The sequence below is a fragment of the Lathyrus oleraceus genome, chromosome 7 (genome assembly GCF_024323335.1).
Source record: "Lathyrus oleraceus cultivar Zhongwan6 chromosome 7, CAAS_Psat_ZW6_1.0, whole genome shotgun sequence".
NCBI classification, from domain to species: Eukaryota; Viridiplantae; Streptophyta; class Magnoliopsida; order Fabales; family Fabaceae; genus Lathyrus; species Lathyrus oleraceus.
The window spans coordinates 400,449,354-400,469,108 of NC_066585.1; the positions used below are offsets into that span (position 1 = coordinate 400,449,354).

The window sequence follows — 19,755 nt, forward strand, 5'->3', positions numbered from 1 at the left end:
CTTGCCGCGTGTTTGCATACTCATCTCCACAACAAAAAGGTAACCATCGTCTTTGCCTTTGGGAACCAAAATTGGTTCGCCGATAAATCTTCGGCTTCCCGCCGTCCAAGTTTGTACAAAATTATTCGTGCAATCAAATTTCGCTACGGTGTCAAGAGGAAAACTCGGCAATGATTTTCGAGATCCTAACGTAGTTGCGGAATAGAGATATCTGTTTTTGTTTTCCAAAAGATGCGGGATTGATTGCCGGACAATCTGCGGATTTATTCCCCCTATGTATTGATTTCACATCACATTCTTGGCAATAGTAATCTGAGTCTAGTTTCATAAAAACCTGAACAGGGTGTTGGCAATGCATTCTTACCTTTCACATTCAACGTTGATGGATCTTGATGTTTTGTTCGCCACTTATATCCAACTAATTTGCGGGAGTTAGACCATAGATAAGAGCAAGCACTGGTTAGCATTTGAATGTCCAAATTTCCATGAATTTGCTGAACTTCAATGCATTGCCAACATGAAGGAGCCACAATTGTGAAGGTATTTCAAGTGGTATTTTCCAATCTCTTTTTTTTTACTTTCAGATTTGGTTGGAAACCTAGGAAGCAAGTATATTGGCGATGTGTTTTTACTTGGATTTACGGTTAATGCTGATATCATTGGAGATACTCCACACACTGCTCATATCGAACATGATGGTCTGTTGCACGTTCAGGTGCTATGCATGATTATATGGATGGCCGCAAGTCCATGTAGACTGCAGCGAGTATTGTTCTGCAGTAGGCCATGAAGTGCTGCTTTCTAGCTCCCGACTCGCAGCAAGTCTGTGTTGTTTAGAAGTCGAGTGCACGTTTGGCATTGCATGGTTCAGTTTTGATTTAGATGATACAGACCTTGCATGATTTATGTTTGGATTCAAGTTCTTGTTCAAATCATACCGGTTCTCCGACTTTGACGGGAAAGGGGCTCCCCAAGAAAGATTGGTGATCCCAAGAGATAATGACAGCTGCTCTGGTTCGTACTCCAATTTAATTGTGGCAATGCAAAATTTTCTTTAGTTATCTTCGAACTGCTATACCGCTTTGAGGACACTTGCGGGAGAATATGCGAGGCCTGCCTTACAACCAACAAGTTCCCCAAGAGTTACACTAAACCGTTTATTGACCGAAGGAATGGTACTTGTGTGCTACCCATCACGGGAGACATCTCCAGAACGGTTTAGAAGGTTGTGTCGAGGAATTCCTACTGAGCTGAATTTTAGAGCTCCACTAGCAACACATTTAAGACCAGCTTTATGATCGCAATCATGTATCTCAATCCCATGAAGTGTTTGGTGAGTCTTACCGGTGTACTGACCACTGTTGAATGATTGGTTATGATGATGCTTTATCATGTTCTGCAGATTTTTATCAGTTGGAAGCCAGTGAGAAAATCATGCCCTCTATTTTCTGTTTTCCGTGCCGCTTCAATAGTTCCCTTCCTGCACCTTGTTTTTACCATAAACTCACGGGCAAGATGCTGGATTAGTGCTGGTTCAAGTGGGCGCAAAACAATGCTTTTGTCCAGCGGATCTCCTGGAATAATAGCCCAGTGATCAAAAACTGATTGGCAAAATGCTTGACCTTGCGTATGGTATCTCAAGTCTGTCTCAAAACCAAAAGATTCTATCACGGGCAAAAATGCCTTAACAAGATAAGTCGGGGTGCCTGGTTGAGGAACATCCGCAGTAACATGTCCACGCCTACGAGACAACACGGTGTAGATTGCAGACACATAATCTATTGGTGTTTGAATCTCTATGTAATATACTGGTTCTATGGGTGGCCATAAGGAATCGGCTACTGGCATCTTGTCGCGAGCTTGATAAACCCACAACTTCGTTACTTCTTTTACAGTCATGTCCTCCTCCTCATCTGGTGAGTATCCCTCTCCGAGAACATGGACAGCCTGTCCTGTCTGTATCTTGCCGCTATAAACTCTACCAAAAGCATCAAAGACTACAATCAGATTTTGGATACAACTTGGTTATATTAACCATTAGTGGGCCAGAAGAATCACATTGTGTCATGGCTTTGTAAATGGATGAGTCTTTAGGTCCAGTATATATATGATCAACTTTCCTAACAGCACCATCTCTTGGTGAAGGTATGTGTTGAACGAGCATATCAGTGAAACCTGAAGCTGAACCAAAAACAGAGCTACAAGCCCGCCTTAGTAAAGGTCTAACATTCAATCTATAGGAAACATTACTAAGGGTAACACCAAGTTCGACAAGGGTTGTCTCCACACTCTTTTTATGTTCCCCAATCACTTGGCTATGTATCTTGTAAAGTGGCTTCAACACAAACTCAACAAAAGATCGTTCTCCACCACCCACATGGGGTTTCTTTTTGAATATTCCGGTATCAGGATGATAATAGTAGTCACCCCAAAGGCGAGAAGCAAATTTATTAGCTGCCAAGGGAACTCCATGTAGCTTCCCATACAGTTTAGCAAGTGACTGCAGCGTAAATGACCATCCAGCAGTGCCACTTACGAAACAAACATTTCCTACAACTGGATCTATAACTTGGACATTACCAGCAACTGAGGAGGCAACAAATATGTGGTTATTAATGACGTCCAAAGTATGCCTCAATTTATGGTAAGCATCTTTTGGAGGTAGTTTAAGTTCAGTTATGAGCCTGTCAACCTTATTCATTACAACAACAATAGGCAATCGCTCCTGAATTGCAGAACGTATTGCCCTCCCTGTGTTTATCATAACACCTTCGCCGCCAACATCGACAACCAAAACAGCACCATTAGCAAGCCTCAATGCAGCAGTCATTTCATCCGAAAAATTAACATGCCCAGGCGTATCCATAATATTACACAAATAAGACTTTGAATTACTATCTTCCAACACAAGCGGCATAGGAACAACTTTAATAGATATCTTCTTCTCTTGTTCATCAATGTTCTCCTTCCTGCGATTTTCCTCCAATCGCAATTTCTCTTCACGTCTTTTATCAAGATCAGCCTTATAGCTTTCCATGTATTCCTCTGCACCGGCGTCAACAACTTTGAAGAAGCCTTCAATTCCTTCACCAGTAGCTGCAGAAACTCCAGTTGATTTGTAAAATTCATCTAGTGCCAAAGAAGGGCTCTGAGTTAAATTTGAAGTGTATGACTGATCCGAACTTGCTGCTTCTTGGAATACCTCAAAATCGTTCATCCACTCCAGGGCAACTTCATGTTTTGCTACATCAACCTTGTTGAATGCCCAAATGACAGGTAACCTTGTCTTATAGAGGATACTGCAAGCATAAAGCATGTTGCTCATAAAAGTGGTGGGATTTTTCGCACGAGGTGTATCAACTACATAGGCAACTACAGTGGGAAATGCGGAGGCAAAAGCTTCTGTGATGATAGCACTAGAAGCAGACCAGGTGAATATCTCAATCTGACCAGACGTATCCTTCCCATTTGATTGCATTTCACGCTTTACCTTATTTTGTAGGCCATGGACAATGGTGGTTGAACTCAAAAGGTCAAGTTTGAACTTGAAACCTTCATGTGAAGATGGCAAACCAATGGATCATGGTGGAACTTTGGAGATTAAAAAGGATTTTGGGTCTTAGGAGGAGAGTTTAGGGTTTTACGGACATGGGTTGACTTTGGTCGTAGTTGGCCAAAAAGTCAACTGTTGACCAAAGTCAACATATGGTCCACACTTCCATTTTTTGTAATTTTTCCAATGTACAGACATTCGTATGACTTATGTAATGGAATTTGAAATTATATGAGTGAAATATACATTGAATGAATGAATTTGTTGTTTGAATGACCTTGTATGGTTTGGTATTGAAATGAAAAATACTTGGATTGGACACAGACATGGACTAATGGAAGATAATGAATGAACCATATCAACATGAACCAATGGATACCAATTGTGAATGAACCATGGACCTAGCAAGGGTCGAAATGGGCAATGACTATGACATGACCAAAGACCCATGAATCAAACACCAATGGCATGAAGTGGATTTATGATCTATGATCAGATGAAAACAAACCATGAACGGACCATGCACTTGGGATGACTAGATGAAGTGGACCCAAGAAAGGCGTTGTCAAGCTAGGGGCTAGGGATGACGAGATGATCAGGTGAAGTGTTGTGGAATAGATGAACATGGTGGAACCAAGAACCTATGATCCATGGCAAGAGAACAAAATGAAAGGGTCACGTGCTAAAGGTTACTAAATGAACCTTGACCAAGCAAAAGAATAAAGCCACAAAGGAATGATCAGATGAAAGTAGGGTTAGGAAACCACCCCCAAGGGCGTGGGACATTATTCGGGGTTTGTGGCAACCATGATCAAGTGAGGATCCCAAATTAGGGTTTTGCTTCACCCGGAAGTCACAGTTGAATCTTCAATGCTGAGCATGTACATAGACTTCAAGAGATACCTCAAGTTAAAGTTTGGCTGATTGAGCCACCTTTGTCTGCGGAGAAACCCTAACCCTCACTAGGTGCAAGCATAAGGCTTTGAATCCATGGTACCTGTCCTCTTGTATTGGACCAATGAATATGCAGGTGAAATGAATGAGCATAAGGATATGCATATGATTAAGGTTAGTGACCTAGATAAACTTTGTGAAAGGTAGGGTGAATTTTGGGGTATGACAGTTGCCCCTATTTAATCTTCTCAAACCTGAATGTATGGGTAGTAACAACTTCCGGACATTCAAGGTAGGAGAGGAGTAAATACTAAAATATCGGAAAATTTGCCCACCAAGAACAAATGAAATGTGAAGATAGGTCACAAAGAAATTCTTCACTGAAATATATGATGAACCAAAATAGCTTGTGTGCAAGGTAGCTGCTGGGGATTTAAATGTTGTCTGGTTAAATGGATATCTATGGAAAGTTAGATATGTGTGACATGTGCATGATGCCGATGCAATATGATTGCTTCTTCTTTTTGAACAGGCTCTCTATTTTTATGAGTAAGCTTTTCAATTTTCTTTTTACTTTTTTTTTAAAACTCCTAGGCATGCACTGAGAAAATTTTCCATCGGGAAGAAATGGGTGAAATATGTATATATATATATATATATATATATATATATATATATATATATATATATATATATATATATATATATATATATATATATATATATATATATATATATTTGAAACACGGTTTAACCAATGGAATCTGGACTTTGTTTTTTTCCGTTTATTTATGACTTGGAAGAAAGAAAGGGGGGGGGGTGTAGCACCTCAAATTTGCACCTATCATTGTACATACATTCTCATATTAGTTCATAACATAACATGGTCCACTGCATAGCATTGCATTGTCCTTTGCCTCAAGTGCAAGTTCATCAAAAGAATTAGGTCAAACTGGTCAGGAGATCAGTCAGTCAAGCAAGCAGGTACAATCTCCATTGAGCCAAGGCCCTAGGGTTGGTCCAACATGTTCTCATGACCTAGGGGTCCCTTGGAAGTGTTTTGGTCAAAGTTTGGATGTTCAAGAGTCATCAGTCAATGCACAGTTTGCCAGAAACCCTAAAAAGTCAACCTTGGTCAACTGTGTCTGATTTTATGGTTTTGATGGTTGGATTTGGTTTGAGAGAGCTCATTCATGTCCAAATAGGCCTCATGTATCATGTCAAAGACCATTATTGGAGAATTGGAAGCCAGACAAGAAATGTCCAAAAATAGAAACTGGACCTGTAATTTTAACTGCCAAAAATGGAAACTTCTTGAGCCTAAACTTACATCATGATACAAGCTTCAAATGAATTTTTGCCCAACATGAAAGTTGAAGATCTTGTTCTCCCATTTCCAAAAAGTCCAAGAACTCTCAATTCCCATGTATGGTTGGCAAGATATGATCAATTCATTTTCAAAAATTCTTGAACTTCAAAAGGCCATATCTCTCAAACCATTTGGCCAAATTTGGTGAGGTTTTTTCCAACAAGTCATATTTAACCTCCTCTTTCCAAAAATGTGACCTTCATGTACCAAAACCTTATGGATCAAAATGGCATTTTTTCACTTACATGTTTTAATTTCAAGTGTGGTGCAAAAGTGAAATTGTGAAATAAACATTTTTAATCAGAATGGCCAATTGGGAATGACTTGAAATGTTATTTGTGACTTGTTTGCAAACCCAATTCGTGCACTAACCATCACACCTCACCATTTGGACCAAAGTGCTCAATTAGCAAATGGCTTCATAAAGCAAAATGGTGTTTAGCTCTCACTAATCCAAAGTTAAACAGCAAATATATACCATTTTTCTGGTCATTGTGCAACCCTAGCAGCCACAGAAAGAACAGAATTCTCTCACTCTCTCAAATCTCCATCCTTGGTGTAGCACCTCAAATTTGCACCTATCATTGTACATACCATCTCATAGTAGGTCATATCATATCATGATACATTGCATAGCATTGCATTGTCCCCAGTTGCCTCAAGAGCAAGCAAGTCAGAAATTAGGTCAAACTGATCAGGAGATCAGTCAACCAATCAAGCAAAGGTATTTCTCAAGGAGCAAAAGCCCTAGGGTTTGCCCAACAAGTTCACATGACTAGAGGGTTCATTTGAAGTGTTCAAGTCAAGGGTTGAAGGCTCAAAGGTCATCAGTTCATGTACAGACAATCAGAAACCCTAAACAGTCGACAGTCAGTCAAAGCAGTGGATGGTGGCCATTCTTGTGGAATTTGGGCACCATGATCAATCATCAAGAGTTCATATGTCTTGGGACATCATTTGAAGTCAAGTTCTCAAGAAATTAGGGTTTGGAAATCATCAGAAGTGGTCCAGTCATTCAAAACCCTAGAAAAGTCAAACTTGGTCAACTGTTGATTTAATCAAGAATTTGATGGATAGAATTGATCTGAAGGAGTTCATTCATGCTTGTATAAGCCTCATCTATCATGTTCAACCTCATCATGGAAGGAAGTCAAGCCAATCAGAAAATTTTCCAGAAATAGAAAGTGGACCTGTAATTTCAACTGCCAAAAATGGAAACTTCTTGATCCTCAACTTACATCATGATACAAGCTCCAAATGAATTTTTGCCCAACATGAAAGTTGAAGATCTTGTTTTCCCATTTTCAAAAAGTCCAAGAACTCTCAAATCCCATGTGTGGTTGTCAAGATATGATCAAATCATTTTCACCAATTTTTGAACTTCAACAAGCCATATCTCTCAAACCATAAGGCCAAATTTGGTGGGGTTTTTTCCTACAAACCACATTTTTCATCCTCTTTCCAAAAATATAAATTTCATTCATTAAAACCCTACCATTCAAAATGGCATTTTTGGACCTATTCCTTTAAAAATCAAAGTTTGACTCACAGTTGACTTTTTGATTTATCGACTTTTTCATCATTTTGCCAATTGGGAAATGTGTTAAACCACATTTGTGACTTGTCTCAAGCCTTAAACCATCATCATATCACCATGTTACCACCATTTTGGACCAAGGTACAAAGTTGGCATTTTTATGCATTTTGGTTCAAAAAGCAAAACCAGTACAGCATTTCATATGTACAACCAAAGCAGCATTTTACATAGTCTGTACAGCCTGTCCAAGCCCATAATCGAGCAGCTCACACCCTCCAATCTCCACTTACATGCCAATTAGCAAAAATGCAAAATGTGTCATTAAACATAAGCTGGTTTAGCACTCCCTAATCCAACTCTAAACAGACCCTTATAAGGGCATTTTCCTGACATTTCAACCCTAGTTTTGGCAGCTGCAACACAGAAAAACTCCTCACTCCTTCCAACTGCTTTTTGGGGCTCGAGCAACATTTTCTCTAGAAACCCTCAAAACACCACAAGCTTCCATCATCATTCCTTCACCTGAGCAACATTTGGAAGATTATCCAATCACCATTTATCACCTGTAAAGTCCCTTTCTCACTCTGTTTTGCATCAAGCTCAGCAATGGTAAATCGAGCTGTGAGATTTTCCAAGTGTTCTTGAGCTTGTCTACACCAAGTATCCTTCATTGCCAAGCACAAGGGTCAGCTGTTTGCACTCCTATCATCAAAAACATCACTGTTTCACAACTTGCTTCAAAAACAAGTAAGTTTTCGAGTACCTTCTTTCTCCATGCCATGCTATGCATATGAAAGATCTTTGAATGCTGGATTGAATGCAAGTTGAATCACTCAAAATGGTTGTGACATGAAGGAGAAATCTAAGTTTACATTTCTGCATCCAAAAATACTTTCCATCGATTTGCTTGATTGATGTTGTTTTACCACAAACTAGGCTTGGATTATGATTAGGTTAGCTTCATTGATGCTATTAGCATGGTTGATTTTAATTTCTGGACATATGAAATTTTTCGAGCTCATAGTGATGAATGTAGGTTCCTGTTGCTTAAACTCTCACCAGGATCTTCCTTTGATTATGTTTGTTGTGTTTGGTTATGACCATTTGATGTTGCATGATGTAAATACCTGCCATGCTGTATGGGATTTATTGGTTTGATTTTCATTTGTTCATGTCGTTTTTGAACCATGAAGGTGGATTGAATGCCCTGCTGTTACATGAACCTACCATGCTCAGATTTCTCCCTTGATTAATGTTTTGTTTTGCTGTTGGCTGATGCTGTTTAATGATGCTGTTACATTGTTTGTTTTGATTGTTGATGTTGGTTACGGTTGATGCTTGGATGATGAACCATTGAATGTTAATACCCCTGCTGTTTTGCTGCCTTAAGTTGCCAAGAAAACCCCATGAATTATGCTGCTGCTACAACCTGCCCTGTCCAGATTTGTTTTCATGATTAATATTTGCATTGTTGTTGATTGATGTTTGAATGATAATGATGTATACCCTGCTGCTGTGTTTCAAACCTTAAAACCTACCAAGATTTCGCATGAGCTGTTGGTTTTGGTTTGTTGTTTATGATGAGCTTGCATGAAGAGCCTTACTACTACCATGCTGTGTTGGTTGAATGAGGAACATTGATGTTCAATTCCATGCTGTTTATGTGCTGTTGTGTGGATTGGTCGAACCATGATGTTTGATGTTGTTGATACCATGAACTTGATGCATAAACAAGCTGCTGTTTAAACCCTAGTCTTCCAGAAGTTTACATGAATATAGTGGCTTACTGTTGTTTTAGTTGTGTGAGAGCCAATACCATGCTGTGGTGTGATTTGCTGTTGTTCTTGTTGTTCGAAACTGGTTTTATAATGTTCATGCCCTGCTGCAGTTTCGAAACCTTTTGAGCATTGCCATGAAAATCCATTCGATTATGTTGTATGCTGCTGTAGGAACATTACCATTGCCATGATCAGTGTTTGCTTTGCTTGGTTTGGTGATGATGAACATGTGGATGATGAATACTGCTGTTTTGAAACCCTTATACTGTTTCCATAAATTCAGCTCATATGCTTTGGTTGCTGCTTGAACATGAATGCCCTGCTGCTGTTTTGCTGTTAGCTAGGGTTGCTTAATGACAATTGTTCATGGTCATGTTTTTATTGTGGATGCTGTTTGTTCATTTTTCATGGTTGATGCACGATGATGAATGCTGTTTGCTTGCATTGTTGGCCATGCTGTTAGAAACCCTAAGGGTTTATGTGAAAACCAGAACTTTTGAACCATTGGCCAGCTTTACTGTTTTATTGGCTGAGGACCAATGAAAACATTTCATTCTGCTTGCCCAAAACACACCGTTTTGATTAATGAAGGGATATTTGCAAAAATGCCATCCGTTGACCTTGGTTTGACCACTAGTTCATGCTATTATGCTTCATGTTTCATCAATTATTCATCCAATTTCCATAATTCATTTCTAATTCATTTTAACTCCAAAAATTGTGAGATTTTTTGCATTAAACTCATAAATGTGTCCTCTATTTTATCATGATTTTTAATTAATTTTTCATGTTCTGGATTTTAAATGATAAATGATTTTTCAACATGTATGCCAAAATGATACATTGTGCCATTTCAATTGTGAATTACTCATGTTGCATCCAATGAGCTTGAAATTTTTTGTGGTAAAACTAGACACATTGACCTTCATTTCCATTTAAAGTTTGTGCATTTATCATTTGTGGATTGAGAGTTATAATTTTCTGAAGTTATGTGTTACATTTGGTGCTATACCATGATCATGCATTTTCCCAATTTTTGTTCACATGCTTCCTCTTATCCAATTGACCCCAAATTTTGCATGAATCATCTATCACATGTCTAGTTTGTGTATGAATTTTCTTGGAATTAATCTTGCTGTTTTCCATTTGATTGAGAATTTTCTTCCATACTTGGTCATTTGTTGACTTTTTGTGCTATGCCTTGCCAAATCTTTTGTGAAATTCTCAAATCTTATTGTACGACCATGAAATTTCATATGTGATAACTAGTCATCTCAAGCTTTGCATTGGTGTTAATCTCATTCATTTCTCTTCTGTTTTCAATTTGATATGATTTTTTTGAAGTTGACCCATGTTTGTTGACTTTCACCATGCTTACTTGAATTTGATTTGACTTCATGATTTTACTTGACTGCCTTCCTCTCATCCAAATGCCATGAAATTTTACATGTATACCATGTTAGATGTTAGGATTGAGTGTGATTTATTTCATGATTTTTGAGATTGTTTGGGTTGACTTTTGAATGTGGTCTTGCTGTTGACCTTTTGTATGCTTCATTTGCTTTACTTTGATTTCCAATGTTCATAAAATGATCATAATGCATGATTTGAGTTTGAAACCAATTGTGATAGCTTCTTAAATGTATGACCTTGACTTTGGTTGACTTTTCCTTGCTGCTTTGACTTTTTTTCTTTCATCCTTGACCCTAGGCTAGTCCTAGTGGTCTTTTGTGCTTACTATTGAGTTCCTGTTTCAGGTTAAGCACCATTGCCATTGAGATCATACAAATGTGATTGGATTTGTTTACATATGAACTAACCTTTGTTTTGTAGATGGTTTGACTCATGTGTTTGAGTCTTGCTTTGCACAGTTGACCTTCTGTGGTTGACTGTTTATCCATTCCTTTTGGTTCTGACTGTTTAATTGCATACTGATTTGTTTGGTTTTTCTCAGGTACCCTTTAGTTGCTTTTTGCTTGCTTTGCTATTTAGCAATTGCTTTTGAGGTATAATTACTTCTTCTTCATGTAGTCTGGAGACCCGGTCTGTTATTTGACTGGGCAAACTGTCTGAAGTCCTCCTTAAGAGGCAATGCCTGTGTTTGTTTAATATTGTCCCAAGCAGGAAAAGTCCTTCAAGTAAGGCAATTGGTGGAAGGTAGGGATAAGCAATCTATCCCCCACTATTCAGTGTGTCCTCTCTTTGCTCCCATTACATGGTTGAAGCATTGAGATAAATACCCAAGATCTAATCGAGTCAATAATGTGGAGAGAGTTCCTACTTTCTGAACTCCCACACTTTCTTTGATGCTCTCTCTGATCTGAGATTGAAGCAATGAGGCACACCCCTCATCTCCTTTCATCTGCTTCACCTTAGCCTCTCAATGGCAAGGTTAAGAGCAACACTTACCCTATTCCAGTTGGCCCTAGTGCCTAACCTTTTGCTTGAGCCTCTTGTATGCATATAGAGTGTGCTTCTTGTGATTGTGATTGCCTGTTTGCCTTGCCTCTTTAGGTTTAGTCTAGGCTTGCCCTTGTGCAATAGGTTTGTGCTTGACTTGCTTCCTGTGCAAGTCAAGTCTGTGTGGCTTACTCCCTGTGTGAGCCATACTTAGAGCTGTTCGGCCGAACTACGGCAACTCTGATTCTCATGTTCAGATGAGATACGTAGGCACGAGATGCGATGTCTTGTCGAGTTTGACTAACGACTAACAAACTAATCCTTGCTTGCTTGCGCCCTCGTTGCGATCCTTGTTTTCGCCCTCGTTGCGATCCTCTTCTCTCGCCCTCGTTGCGATCGAGACTTTCCCTTTCTCTTGCCCTAGTTGCAATTGAGTCCTTTTTCCCAGCCTGCCGAACTACGGCAACTCTGATTCTCATGTTCAGATGAGATACGTAGGCACGAGACGCGATGTCTTGCCGAGTTTGACTAACGACTAACAGCTAATCCGTGCTTGTTTTCGCCCTCGTTGCGATCGAGCCCTTTCCTTTCTCTCGCCCTCGTTGCGATCGAGCCTTTTCCTTTCTCTCGCCCTCGTTGCGATCGAGACTTTTCCTTTCTCTCGCCCTCGTTGCGATCGAGTCCTTTGTCCCTGCCGGCCGAACTACGGCAACTCTGATTCTCATGTTCAGATGAGATACGTAGGCACGAGACGCGATGTCTTGCCGAGTTTGACTAACGACTAACAGCTAATCCGTGCTTGTTTTCGCCCTCGTTGCGATCGAGCCCTTTCCTTTCTCTCGCCCTCGTTGCGATCGAGCCTTTTCCTTTCTCTCGCCCTCGTTGCGATCGAGACTTTTCCTTTCTCTCGCCCTCGTTGCGATCGAGTCCTTTGTCCCTGCCGGCCGAACTACGGCAACTCTGATTCTCATGTTCAGATGAGATACGTAGGCACGAGACGCGATGTCTTGCCGAGTTTGACTAACGACTAACAGCTAATCCGTGCTTGTTTTCGCCCTCGTTGCGATCGAGCCCTTTCCTTTCTCTCGCCCTCGTTGCGATCGAGCCTTTTCCTTTCTCTCGCCCTCGTTGCGATCGAGACTTTTCCTTTCTCTCGCCCTCGTTGCGATCGAGTCCTTTGTCCCTGCCGGCCGAACTACGGCAACTCTGATTCTCATGTTCAGATGAGATACGTAGGCACGAGACGCGATGTCTTGCCGAGTTTGACTAACGACTAACAGCTAATCCGTGCTTGTTCTCGCCCTCGTTGCGATCCTTTCTCTCGCCCTCGTTGCGATCGAGACTTTCCCTTTCTCTTGCCCTCGTTGCGATTGAGACCTTTGTCCCTGCCGGCCGAACTACGGCAACTCTGATTCTCATGTTCAGGTGAGATACGTAGGCACGAGACGCGATGTCTTGCCGAGTTTGACTAACACTAACTCTTTTCTCTCACCCCTGTTGTGATTGAGATATCCCTTTTCTCTTGCCCTAGTTGCAATCGAGACTTTGCTTTTTCCTGTGTCTGTTCAGGATAGGTTGGCCCTTGTGCCATTTAGTTAGAAACCTTAACTTAGGGTTGACTTTTGCATGACAACATCTAGGCTCGAGTCGTAGTCTCCCTAGTGTTGTGTCTCCCTCTGTTATCTGGTTAGGCTAGAACCTTTGTCCCTGCGTAGGGGAACTACATCGCCCTGATCTTCATACCAGATGAAGTATGTAGGCAGGAGATTGAGCTGATCTCTCCGGGCGCCTTTTTTCTTTTCCAACCCTTTGTGTCTTAACCACCCTTGTGTGTGTTCTGGTTGGAGTCCGACATAAGTCCAGCGATTGGCAGTTGGTTTCCTGTGTGTGTTTAGGTTCGGATGCCAATGTAAGTCCAGTGATTGGCATTTGGGCTCCACGTTTGCCTCTTTGCGTGTGTTTAGGTTCGGATGCTGACATAAGTCCAACGATTGGCAGTCAGGCTCCACGTTTGCCTTTGCCTTTGTTTGTTTGTGTGCGTGTCAGCCGAGCTACGAATGCTCTGATTCTTCTCTCGTCCGAGAAGATACGTATGCATAGGATGCGATATCCTAGCGAGCATGTGTCGCTTTCCCAGTCCGAACTACTTCGACTCTGATGTCTATGCTAGATAGACTAAGTAGGCCCAGGATGCGACATCCTGCCGAGTCAGTTTCAGTCAGTCTCTTTCGTTTCTTTCAGCCAGTGTGTGTGTGTGTTTGAGCAGTGTTTAGCAACCATATTCTTTCCTTTTGTGCGTGGATCCCGTAGAGTACTACGGATGCGTAGGGTGCCTAACACCTTCCCTTCGCATAACCGACTCCCGAACCCATTCCTCTTTGGTCGCGAGACCATGTTCTTTCCTAGGTTTACTTCGAGCGTTTCCTTTCCCTCTTTTGGGATAAATAACGCACGGTGGCGGCTCTGTTGTTTCTTTCTTTTTCCCGCCGGTTTTTCGCGCGATGCGGCAGCTGGCGACTCTGCTGGGGATATAGAGAAGTTGACCTATGCTGGTCCATCTTCCCTGAGCGAGTCTCTCCTAGCGCTCTCTAGGATTAGGGTTTTGGTTGCTTTGTGCTGTTTTTATTTATTGCATCCCTTATTTACTGTTTGCATTCATTGTCTATTGTTTGCATTTATGTTTGTAATTATGTTTGCATTCATATTCATTATTCATTCTGCCTGGCTGGTTGTCTGTTGGGATGGGATATTTTGTGAGAAATAAGCCCACTACCCAGGCTTGAGTGTACACATAGGTGCTAGAGTGGATAGTCATGAGGCTTGCGTGGTATGTTGCTACGTTAAGTCGTTCATGAGACCCACATTCCAGACGAGGTTTCTGTTGGATATATTCTGTCCTATGGGTGTTCCATAACGACAGATATTCCTTTAGAAATCGTCGACTCTGGTGACCATTTCCCGAGAACTCAGTCGAGGCCTCTCCTCCGAGACGCGTTTATGTTAGCTCTGGTGGGCGCATTCTCGTCGCTCAATCCGAGGACCCCGAGACTGGGAACTTGCTCTAGGATGTCCTGTTGAGGGGGGTCAGCAGAGGTCTTTTATCCCGTAATAATGCCAAACCTTCAGTGGTAAACGTATTATTCTCGACTGAAGGGCTGAAGCTGACAAACTTCTGTTCTTAGAACCTACCAGTGAGGGGAGGGTTTGATCTCTACAGATATGGTTTCTGCCAGTGGTGCTGTGATGGTGACTTTGGTTCAGCCGAATTTATGGACGTTTATTTCTGGGACGCCGGAGTTCTGTCTGTGGTTTAGCAATGGGTTCCGTTTATTTCGGATCCCCGGGTTGAATTTGAGAGTACCTGTTCAGAGGAGCTGGCTGTCATCCGTTCAGTGGATGATCCTGTGATGATAGTAATGCAATCTCCAGTTCCGTTTATTTCGGAACTCCACAAGTCGGATTTATGGTGACTCGGTTCTCCAGATTTGGGTTCAGATGCCATTTGATCAGATTGACTTTGGGTTTCAGATGATTGTGATCAGAGTTCAAGCCGAAGCTTCGACCCTGTGCCTTGAGACGCACAGCTTGACCAGTCATGTTGCATCATTTGCATCATAGCATGTTTATTTTCAAAAAGTAATAATGCATGAAAAAAAAGAAAAAAAAGTTAACTCGCATACGCATATCCTTTATCAGGATCATTCATATTAAAATAGCATTCGCATCATGCATATCATGCATATATCATTCTTGCATTACAGACTTGTTTGGGGACAAGACTTCTCACTTCGGTTCTTGACTGAGACAGGATTGCTGACCGCCGACCGCATCGGTACTCAACCAGACTCAATCATCAGAGGATTATGGATCAGGTTCAAGCAGAATTGGCCGAGATGAGGGCAAACATGGCCCAGTTCATGACAACGATGCAAGGAGTTGTTCAGGGGCAAGAGGAGCTGCGTGCCTTAGCCCAGAGACTGGAAGCCGTGATTCCACCAGTCCGCCGTACTCCACCAGTGGATGTACCCGTTCATGAGAATGCTGATGTCGCTATTCTCGTCGATGATTATGCCGTGGGTGATGAATTGAGGAGGATTAGAATCAGTGAACAGCCTCTTGCTGCAGAGACTGTTAATGTCAGAGCAACCCGCGCTCCGGTTCGCCATCCTGGCTCTTTAAATTCTTCCGGTTCTAAGAAGCCATCCTCTGGGGCACCCAAAAGGGGAGAGATTGAAACAAATGTCGTGCACCGTCGAAGGAGTGCAAATAGAGGACCATATCGGCAAGTTGCTGCTGTGACTATTCCAGCAACTCAACCTCAACAGCAACAGAGAAGACCAGCTCAGCAGCATCAGCGTCAGCAACATCGTCCTCAGCAGCAGGCTTCTCAGCCTCACAATGGTAATCAAGCTGGTACAAGTAATGAGAGGAAGAAGATCATTTTCGATCCAATCCCCATGTCCTACGCTGAACTGTATCCCACTCTGATAGAGCGGAACTTGATCACTCCCAGAGACCCGCCGCCCATACCTGTCAACCCTCGGTGGTGGTATAGGCCTGAGCAGCAGTGTGTGTATCATTCGGGTGCTCCGGGTCATGATGTGGACAGTTGTTTTCAGCTGAAGATGAAGGTGCAAGACCTTGTGAGGTCGGGTATTCTGATCTTGGAGGACTTAGGTCCCAATGCTAGTCAAGGTTGAAGATAACAAGTCCCGGGCTGTCGGTGTTTGTTCTTCCAAAGTCTTCAACAAAGAGGGTTTCAAAAGCAGAAGTTGCTGATGCAAGAGATATTGACAGTTGTCATCCCCGGCGGGATCTATCACAATTGGGTCACTGTGGGCTTTCCTACAGTTGTTCATAAGTCTCTGTAATAATCACTTTGTTTAAAAAACCCTTCTCCCATGCCAAAAGGAGAAGTGATGACATTGTTGGCAACATTTTGTGCAATGATATTTTCATTCAAATAAATTCATGTCAAACATTTGTTTTTCCAATTGTTTTCTCTTTTCGCTTTTTGCATGAAATTGGTGATCACGAAAAAACCTTAAAAAACAAGAATAAAAGCAATCTTTTCATCTGCATAACGATTGTCTTGTTTGATTTTCAAAGTGCCTTTTTATACTCAAAATCATTATGCAGGTTGTTTCTTAAACCCATTGAACATAGTGATCGGACGTCATCTCCCAATTTTGAATTCCCTGTATTCGAAGCGGACGAAGATGATGTTGAAGGGATTCCCGACGAGATTTCCCGACTTCTTGAGCAAGAAAAGAAGATCACTCAGCTGCATCTCAAGAATCAGCAGAACAGCCAACTGGGGCATCAAAAAAAGAAAGTAAAAAAGAAAAGAAAAGAGAGGGTGCAAAATCGAAAGAAATCAAAAAAAAAGAAATCAATCAAATCAAAAAATCAAAAGAAAGAAAAACAAAAAATAGCACCCTCAAAGTCCCAAGTTGGCTGATGATGAATTCGATCGAAAGAAAGAGATCAACTGCCATGTTTTATGGTCAGAAAGCATTTGACAAGAAGATCAAGCCTCGTGTGTTCCGAGGGACCTTGTGCTCAAGAAAGTCTTGTCCTTCGTGCCCAAGTCCAGGGGCAAGTGGACTCCAAGCTAAGAACGTCCATATGTTGTCAAGAGAGCCTTTTCAGGCAATGTTTCGACACTTACAACAATGGATGGAAAAGTTCACTCGTCCTGTGAATTCTGATGCAGTCAAGAAATACTTCGCCTAAAACAAAAAAAAAAAAAAAAAAAAGAAAGCAAAAAGCTCGATAAGTCGAACACCCCAAAGGGCGACTTAGGCAAAAAGGAGCGTCTCGGTGGATTGAGAACCCAAAAGGGCGATCCAGGCAAAAGTTAGAGACATTGAGAAAAAAAGAGATTACATCCCGCTAGATTGATCACCTCACACTGGGGCAATCTAGGCAAAAATTAGGGATTTGGCAAGTAACTGCATCTTGACAAGACTGTGCTGTACATCTGTCATCCGTCAGGGATTCTCGATCCGTCGTCGACTGAAGCTTTGAATACATCGAAAATTCAGAATGGTAGAGGAAAGGTCATTATGTTCAATGTAGCCCTCTCCAATATACATCACCGATTTCAAACTTGTACAGATCTATGGAGTCTCGCCCTTTGCAGACTACCATTCCATCACATCGATTTGAGCTTTTATCCAATTATTTGCACTCTTATTTGTTTTCAACTCAACAAATGTTTTGCATGTTTTAATTGATAAAGTATCATTGTTTTCAAAATAAACAAATTTTTCAAAAAAACTGTTCTTAAACAAAGTGAACATTCACAATGATGGAAGAATACTTAGGAGACCCACAGTGCTCTCCCGAGGGTGGTACGATTACCAACAGGTAAGACAATTGTTCGTATCTCGAGCATGACTGTATCTTTGTCCTGCAGAACCTCGTATGGTCTCTCCTCAGTGAAGTTGCCCGATGCAGTGTTGTTTGAAGTTGTTCATCTTCATGTTCCCGGCGGTACGGATTCTTCCTCCAAATCCCTGTTAGCTCTATTGTGGGGCATCCCCAGTAGAGTGCTGTTTGAGCCCTATCGTGGGGCATCCCCAGCAAGTTTGCTGTTTCGGACATAATTGTGGGGCGGCTCCCCTAGCAGAGTGTTTACTGAAGACTTCAACTTTCGCCTCTCCAGCAGGCCAGTCTTCCTCTCCACCAGCACGGGTGTTTTTCTTTGAAGATTCAGTATCCGGTGGATTGACGTCCCAGTAATCCGACATTCTCTCAGATAGATCCCCGAGTGGAGCGGGTTTCAGTGAAATACATCTCCAGCAGTAATTCTCCTACATATGGATTGGTTGGGTCGTCCCTAGTAGAGTAGAATTATTCACTCCAGCAGAGTTCATCCTACCAGTGGATTGGACGAGTTCCTATAGTAGACTGATATTTGCATCCCCGGCTGAGTTGATTCTACCTATAGTCGGCATGGGTCACCCCCAGCGGAATAACAGATATTCTCCAAGCAGAGTTTATCCTATCCGAGGATTGGTTGGGTCTTCTTCCCGGTGAAGTCGCTTTGCTATTCCCCCAAGCAGAGTTCCCCGCAGAGTTTCCTCAGTCAGAGTGTCCCCACAGAGTTGGAATGTCTGATCTTTTTGGCTCCCTAGCCAGGGTTCATTTGCATTTTACATATAGTAATCATTGCATCCTCAAAAAAAATCGCGTAGCATTTCCATTCATAAATGGAGCATTACGCCATAGAAAAAAATCAAACATATGCATTCATATGTTCGAAACCCCATCAGACCGTATCCCCTGCAGAGACGGATTTTTGTTCAACCTGTACAACGCATTTGCTACAGTTGCTCCAGTCAGCATTTGGTGTCCCCACAGAGGTTTATTTCCTCACCTGTTGGTGACCGAAAGTTTGTTTCTCCCCAGTGAGACCCCCTGCAAGTGTTCAGCCTAGCCCTGTCATCTTGAGAATATCAATACCCTGTCAGCACCCGCGTGTGTTTGTTTCTTTGGTGTCGGTAAACACCATCTTTCGGTGATTTCCAGTCATGCGTAAGTGTCTGGTCTTCTTTGGTGTCGGTAAACACCATCTTTTGGTGATTTCCAGTCATGCGTAAGTGTCTGGTCTTCTTTGGTGTCGGTAAACACCATCTTTTGGTGATTTCCAGTCATGCGTAAGTGTCTGGTCTTCTTTGGTGTCGGTAAACACCATCTTTTGGTGATTTCCAGTCATGCGTAAGTGTCTGGTCTTCTTTGGTGTCGGTAAACACCATCTTTCGGTGATTTCCAGTCATGCGTAAGTGTCTGGTCTTCTTTGGTGTCGGTAAACACCATCTTTTGGTGATTTCCAGTCATGCGTAAGTGTCTGGTCTTCTTTGGTGTCGGTAAACACCATCCGTCGGTGATTTCCAGTCATGCGTAAGTGTCTGGTTTTCTTTTGATGTCGGTAAACATCCTCTTTCGATGTTCATAACGTCGCCCTTCCTTCCCTAGTGAAGTATTCCTCCTCTCCGTTGGTGTCGATAAACGTGAGTCTACCTCTCGTCCTATGACGTCTGGTGAAGTTTTTCTCCTCTCCGTTGGTGTCGATAAACGTCGAGTTTTTCCCGATCATCCTTTGATGGTTTGGTTGTGTTCATTATCTCCATTTCTCCTCTCCGTTGGTGTCGATAAACGTCGAGTTTTTCCTATTCGTCCTATGACGTCTAGTTGTACCCTCCCCATGTGGATTTAC

The 19,755-nt window shown here is 41.9% G+C and overlaps 1 pseudogene; it reads right to left on the reverse strand.

The window, feature by feature from the left end:
* Positions 1-1,389: 1,389 nt before the first annotated feature.
* LOC127104021 (110 kDa U5 small nuclear ribonucleoprotein component CLO-like) lies at positions 1,390-3,478 on the reverse strand (annotated as a pseudogene).
* Between the last annotated feature and the right edge of the window lie 16,277 nt (positions 3,479-19,755).